The sequence below is a fragment of the Quercus suber genome, unplaced genomic scaffold (genome assembly GCF_002906115.3).
Source record: "Quercus suber isolate HL8 unplaced genomic scaffold, Cork oak 2.0 scaffold_656, whole genome shotgun sequence".
NCBI classification, from domain to species: domain Eukaryota; kingdom Viridiplantae; phylum Streptophyta; class Magnoliopsida; order Fagales; family Fagaceae; genus Quercus; species Quercus suber.
Window position 1 is genome coordinate 86,247 of NW_027070097.1, and position 6,713 is coordinate 92,959.

Here is a 6,713-nt window from a genome sequence, read left to right on the forward strand (position 1 = left end):
TATTCCTTGACCCTCGGTTACAACCTCCTCCAACACTCTTTGGGGCTCAACCTCCTCGGATGGTTGATCAGTTAACGGTACATCCTCGGCGGTCCTATCCTGACTTTCAACCGATGGTAATGAGGATCCCTCCTCAGGAGCAGCAGGTGCAACCTCGCGAATGGCAATAGGGTAATATACCCTGTCCTCCCTTCTAAGCTCAGATGAGGCATCAACCCCTGCCTGGTTGAGGGCTTCATGCCAGGTTTGAGAGCAATAATGCCTGCACACTGCAGGAACTTGAGCCCGAAGGGTGGCTTCAGTCTTAGCCACCCCTTCTGCGAAAGCATCCTCCTCTGCCTTTTCCATAGAGCGCTCAGCGTCTGTTTTCACAAATCCCGCCTCGTCTTTGGCTCTCACAGCCTCGTCCCTGGCATATTCGGCAACACTTTTTTCATGGATTGCCTTGGTCAAATTTGCCTTCATATAGGTAATGTCCTCTTTGGCCTTTTGTAATTGACCCTCAACATCTTGCAAGCGGTTAGTTTGATCCTCAGCTTGCTTCCTGACCACGGCTAGGTCAGAGACAGCAGTATCCCTGGCCTTCACCATTTCTGCCAAATCCTCGGTCGCCTTTTTCATGTCGGCCTCAGATCTCTTAAGAGTATTAGCCGCCTCCAGGAACTTGTCGCGTTCTTGCGCTAAGGCATTGCTATGATCATCAACCTCTTCGCCCAACCTGAAAAGGGCTTGGATAGCCTGCCAGTAAAAACAAGCAACTCTGTAAAGAGAAAGAAAGGTACTGAGCGATAAAATTTTGAGTAAAATGAATAGGTGTCAAAGGACTTACCATGCCTAGATATTTCTTAAGGTCGAGGACAACCTCTACCCCACTCATTTTCTCTAACTCGGCCATATCAGTGGGAAGAAGAAGAGATTTCTCTAAGGCCTCGGCCACGAGAGCCCCCTCGTCTCCTTGAGACTTCCGCATCGACGCGTTATCCATTAGGGGCTGATCATGAAGCATGGCAGCAGGCAGCCAGGCTTGAGCCTCGGGTTGCTTGGTGGCCTTCGTGCTCTTCCGTTGATCACCGAGCTTCAATTGCTTTGGAGGCCTGCGAGTCCTACCCTCCTCGGGCGAAGAATAAGATTTGCTCCCATCCATTGGCTCCTTACCCTTGGAAAGTCTTTTCCTTTTCGGGTCCTGAGACTCAGTAGGAGGGGCTGTTACTGTAGGAACGGAGGATGACCTGGTCTGCATGGTTAGAATCTAGGGCTGAGGTGCTAGAGGCTGGGGCTGCGACTCCCCTGGTACATCCTTCTTGGAACCGCCTTCAAGCAGGTCAAGAAGATTTGTTTGGGGCTGTCTTTTTAAACCCATCTCAGCCTGAGTACCAACTCTTAAGGACTGGAGATCGGCTTCTGACAAGTGAGGGTCTCCTAGGTCACCGGGAGGATCCTCGGACTGATCAACTAAGTCAAACACACTGTATTCGTCCTCGGAGGAACTCAGTTCAACCACCTCCTTTGCTTTCTTAGATGGTCCTTTCTCGACCACCGTTACTTGCCGGGATGAAGAGGGACCTGATAGCGGAATGCCTTCAGGTATATAAGACCCCTCAGTAAAAGCAAAACCGCCCTCTACCACGGTAATTTGCGTAAGTCGAGGGTCACGAGCTCTAATTACGTGCTTCGGAACTGGGAATGACGTCTGAGCTGGGTCGCATCCAAGGATTTTATGAGCAGCTCTGACTTGGTTATCAGGTTTGTTCAAGAAAAGTTCCGACCTGAGAACAGTTTCCAAATCCGCTTTGTTAACCAGGTGGAAATGACGTGCAAAGGCGTGTGGATCTGCGAAAAGAAAAGCGAAATTCCTATGGTTAACCAACCAAATCGAGTATACAGGTATAAAACTTGAAAATGCTGAGACCTAGATTATCTTGTATTTCGGATGCCCTACCTGGCTCCCCCTCTACCGTTGGGCAATGAAAGCCGTCGTGCCACTCTCCCGACACTATGAGGAAATCTTGGTTCAACCCCTTATTGGAATCAGGAAGACACTGGATAAGACGAACCCTATCGTCCCTTGTCTTCATATAATATGTCTTACCCCTCAGGTGATGAAGGTTGTAACACCAATTCACATCGTGGTGAGTCAGTCTCAGCCCATTTTCTCATTCAGGGTATCTACACACCCTAATATCCTAAATACATTCACGCACACTGAGTAGGAGCCAGGCGAAAATGCCTAAGGTAATTAAGGGTCACCGGCCTCATAGGGATTCTCATCCCTTCTTCTACGAAAGCAGACTTTCGGGATCACAACTTCACCCTCCCTCCTCCTAAGGTACCACTCTCCCTCTTCACAGTACTTCAAATTCAATTATTGGGGTTATTCCATAGTCACAATGAATTTGTTCATCATCTCATCGGACTCGACCAACTTCTTAAACTTCCCATTCCCCAAAGACAACTAAAAGTTCTAAAAGAGAAAAGGAAGAGTGAAATCAAGGAAATTTGGGGTCACTAGAAAAAGAAGACTTACAGAAGTATGACGATACTCTTCAGATAGTGTGCAAGTCGAACCAGATTCAAACTATATGCATCAATAATTGTAAGCGCGAAAATGATGAAACCCTTAGGTTCAAACAGGTATTTATACTCCCCCTTAGGTTCCCCAAATGTAACCGCTTGCTCATAAAAGCAAAAGATCATGCCGTTGAAAGTGGGAAACGTGGTGCTGCCAAATTTAATGTGGGCGCCCATTAAGTCTTGAAACGCTAAAAACGCGCATCGGGCAGTCAGAAAGCCGCCAGCATCAGTACAAACCGAGGTGGGGCAATTCGTCCAATGGACCCGCAGGTATCAAAACCCTCCTCCCCATCTGAGGGAACGTGCAGCAGGGTTTTGAGGGGCTATTGTGGGGCCATGGGCCTGATAGCCTCGGCCCATCATGTAGCAGGCCCGAGGCCCAGGCCGAGGAGCATAGGCTATTTGTGGCTAAGGTGGGGGAAGCCTCTTTTCCCAACCCACGCCGAGGACCACCTTATCCTCGGCCTGACAAAGGTGATTTTGGGGAGAGACTAACCCCAAAGTAAGCTGTCGCTCTCACATTTAATGCACTCAACTAACCCTCTGGCCGCATTAATGGGGAGGTAACCCTTGGCAGGATAACGTTGATCAGAGTGAACCACTTGAGTATCGATAAGGCCTCTGATGGGACGGACGGCCAGAAAAAAGGCAAATAGGTGATCAACAGATGGAAGGAGGAGATAGGAAGATGAAAACTATAAAAGAAAAGCTAGTAAAGTAAGAAGAGGGGAAAAAAAGGGAGAACAATCAGGCCTCCTCGGCCACAGGCCGAGGAGCATCCCCCATTTGTAAAGAAACTCTTAGCATTTTTTAAGAAAGGTTCATGCATGGTGATCGACGGCCAGCACCTAAACCTTTCAACCCACTCTCTATAAATTTATTGTTTGGGTCTATTGGGCTGAAAACCCATCACTCAGGGTCAACCCAAATTGAGTCCCTACAATATATATATATATATATATTTCTAAGCACAAGGGAACTCTGCTCAAACTTTCTAAGAACTTTTCGTTCTTTAGGTTATAGTTTTATACTAATGTCCAGCAAAAAAAGAAAAGAAAAGAAAAAGTTATAGGCGTAAATGCATTTTTAGCCCCTATATTTTGCACTTTTTTCATTTTGGTCCATACATTTTATTTTTACCACTTTTAGTCCCTAAACCAATTAACACGTGACATTTAAGTCATTACCGTCAGTCAACTAATAGAAAAATCTGAGGTGACAGATGGAACACTCTATTAGCTAACGCGGCGTTGATGTGGCACTGATGTGGCGATTAAAATATGCCACATTAGCATTTTAATTTTTTTTTTTTTTTAAAGTTATGTTAGATAATTCAAACCAAAAAAGAAAATAAATTAAAAAATGAAACTTAAAATTATTTTTTTAATAAGAAATAAGAACTTGATCTTCATGTTCTTCTCAAATCCAAGAAATAATCCCAACACCTCTAACATTGCTATTCCTTTAGAACAATAAATTAATAAAATAATTTTAAGTTCTTCCTCTCTAACCCAGCCGCCTCTCCTCCCTTCATCATTCACTCTCACTCTCACTTTCATTCTAGCCTCTTCCTCTCTCTCTAGAATACGCAGCTAAACCACCAAACCACCGGCCTCTCCTCCACCTTGCCGCCACCTCATCAGGCTGTAGATCACACAAACAAAACCAGAAATCACCGGCCTCTCCTCCACGTGTTGCCACTCGATCAGCCTTATTTTTCACCCTCCATCATCACCAACAACGGTGGGATTGATTGGTTTTCTGGTTTTTATTTTGTGGGTTGATTGGGTGGGATTGATTGAGATAGTGGTTGGGTTGTGGTAGTCCGATGGTGGTTGGGTGTGAGTGCTGGGTTTATTTCTTGGATTTGGGAAGAACATGAAGAACGAAGAACAAGTTCTTATTTTCTTATTAAAAAAATAATTTTAAGTTTTGTTTTTTAATTTATTTTCTTTTTTGGTTTAAATTATTTGACATGGCTTTTAAAAAAAATAATTAACATGCTGACGTGGCATATTTTAATCGCCACATTAGTGCCACATCAACGCCACGTCAACTTTCCGTCTGCCACCTCAGCTTTTTTTGTTAGTAGACTGATAGTAAAGACTTAAATGTCACGTGTTGATTAGTTTAGAGATTAAAAGAAATAAAAATAAAATGTAAGGACTAAAATGCAAAAAAGTGCAAAAATTTAAGAACTAAAAGTTCATTTATGCAAAGTTATAGTAATGAAACAGTGGAGCTCAGAAGTCAGAAGTGAGCTGGACCAGCTGAGCTGAGCCATTTGAACAAAAAGTAGTCTGCAGCAACTGATCGAAGTCATATGTGGCACACAAAGTGAGAGAGTATATACTATATGCCAAATATGTGCGAGGCCAGCAAAAGGAAAAAAAAAAAATGTGCGAGGATCACAGACACGTTGCGGAAAGGAAAAAGGTATTTTGATAGGTGGGGGTAGGAAGGAAGGAGAGTGTGGGAGGGTGCATGAAGTGGAAGTGGTAGGTGGTGAATTTGACTGGATCGAGTTGGAGGAGATTAGTAGTAACCCAAAATTGATTTTCTCAGAAGTCTTACCAATGACCGTAGTAACGTCACCTTGGAAATTGTTACCTTGCTATTTGTCTTTTGTAAAACGACTCCCCTTCTTCCCATTTTTTTTTTTTTTTTACTTCATTAAAAAATTATAGATAAATATACCATTTTATTGGTAACACTTTTGGGTCATTGTCGATATATATATATATATATATTTTTGATAATCGGTCATTGTCAATTTTGTATTTATATTTTGACCATGTTTAATAATTTGGTCTATCTTATTTTTAATTTGTTATCAATTTGGTCTTTATTATCAACTTATCAACAAAAAATATTTACATGGTATACAACGTATACAGTTGATAGTACATATAACTAATAAAATAATAATAAAATTAATAAATGTAATAAAAAAAAAAAGCAAAATCATGTTTAAATTGAAAAAAATAATTAAGGAACATTCTCAACTTGCATTTTCTTAACTGCCAAACACAAACAAACAAACAAAAAATCAAATTTACCAATCTTCAACTTTGGTAGACACCAAAATCAACCAAAATTATGGGTAAAGTGATACTTCATGGTAGTAACTTGACTAAATAGAAGAGTTAATTGAGACTGTGTTTGGTTTGACTGAAATTGATTTTCCAAAAAACATTTTTCGCATTTATGGGTGTTTAGGGCGAATGAAATTGTTGGTTAATCAAAAATAAGGGCACTTATGGCGAAATTGGTTTTTGCTTTTATTTTTCCTAAACCATTTTCCATCTTACCCAAAACTCATCAACCGAACCTCCACCCCTCATTGTCTGCCACCCCCCCCCCCCCGCAACTAACGTCCCCAATCTCTAGTGGCTGCTGCTGGTCCCCAATCACAAATTTTTAAATCTAAATTTTTACTATAAAAAAAAATTATATATGTGCTTAGAAGATGAGAAAATGTGGCAAAGTAATATTAAAAAAAAAAAAAACATTTTTTCTATTGCATTTTCATGATTGCAACTAAACACTTTAAAATATATTTCATTAAACCAAAAACCGTGAATCTGGGCTCTTTGTCTATTTGGTAAGATGACTTTTCACTAATTTTGAGTGACTTGATTAAATGGTGGGGGGATGGGTTACAACTAAGGTTTGGTGGTTTGCGGCGAAGTTGTGTTGTGATTTCTTTGGGGATTGATGGTGACAACAAGGTATTGTTTTTTTTTTTTTTTTTAACTAAAATTTTTAATAGTTTTTAATATTAAAAAACTAGTTTTTAATGTTTAATAGGAATTATGGTTGATGGATGGAAAAAGGAAAACTAACAATGAATGCAAATACAGATTTAGTGACCATTTAGCATGATTAATTTTGCCAATTTATTTTACTATTCAGCTTATTTTTACTATTATTTATGGGTCACACTGCATTTTTTGGTACTATTCATGGGTCACGCTATACTATTTCAATCAACTTTTATCTTTATTTACAATATTTTCAACAAAATATTTTTAGTTTCAACAAAATAAGCAGATCTCAAATAAATCCTTAGAGCATTAGCATCCAAGATTGTGAAAGGATTTTTAATGTTCAGGGGTTGGTAAGATAGCATTTTGGGAGTA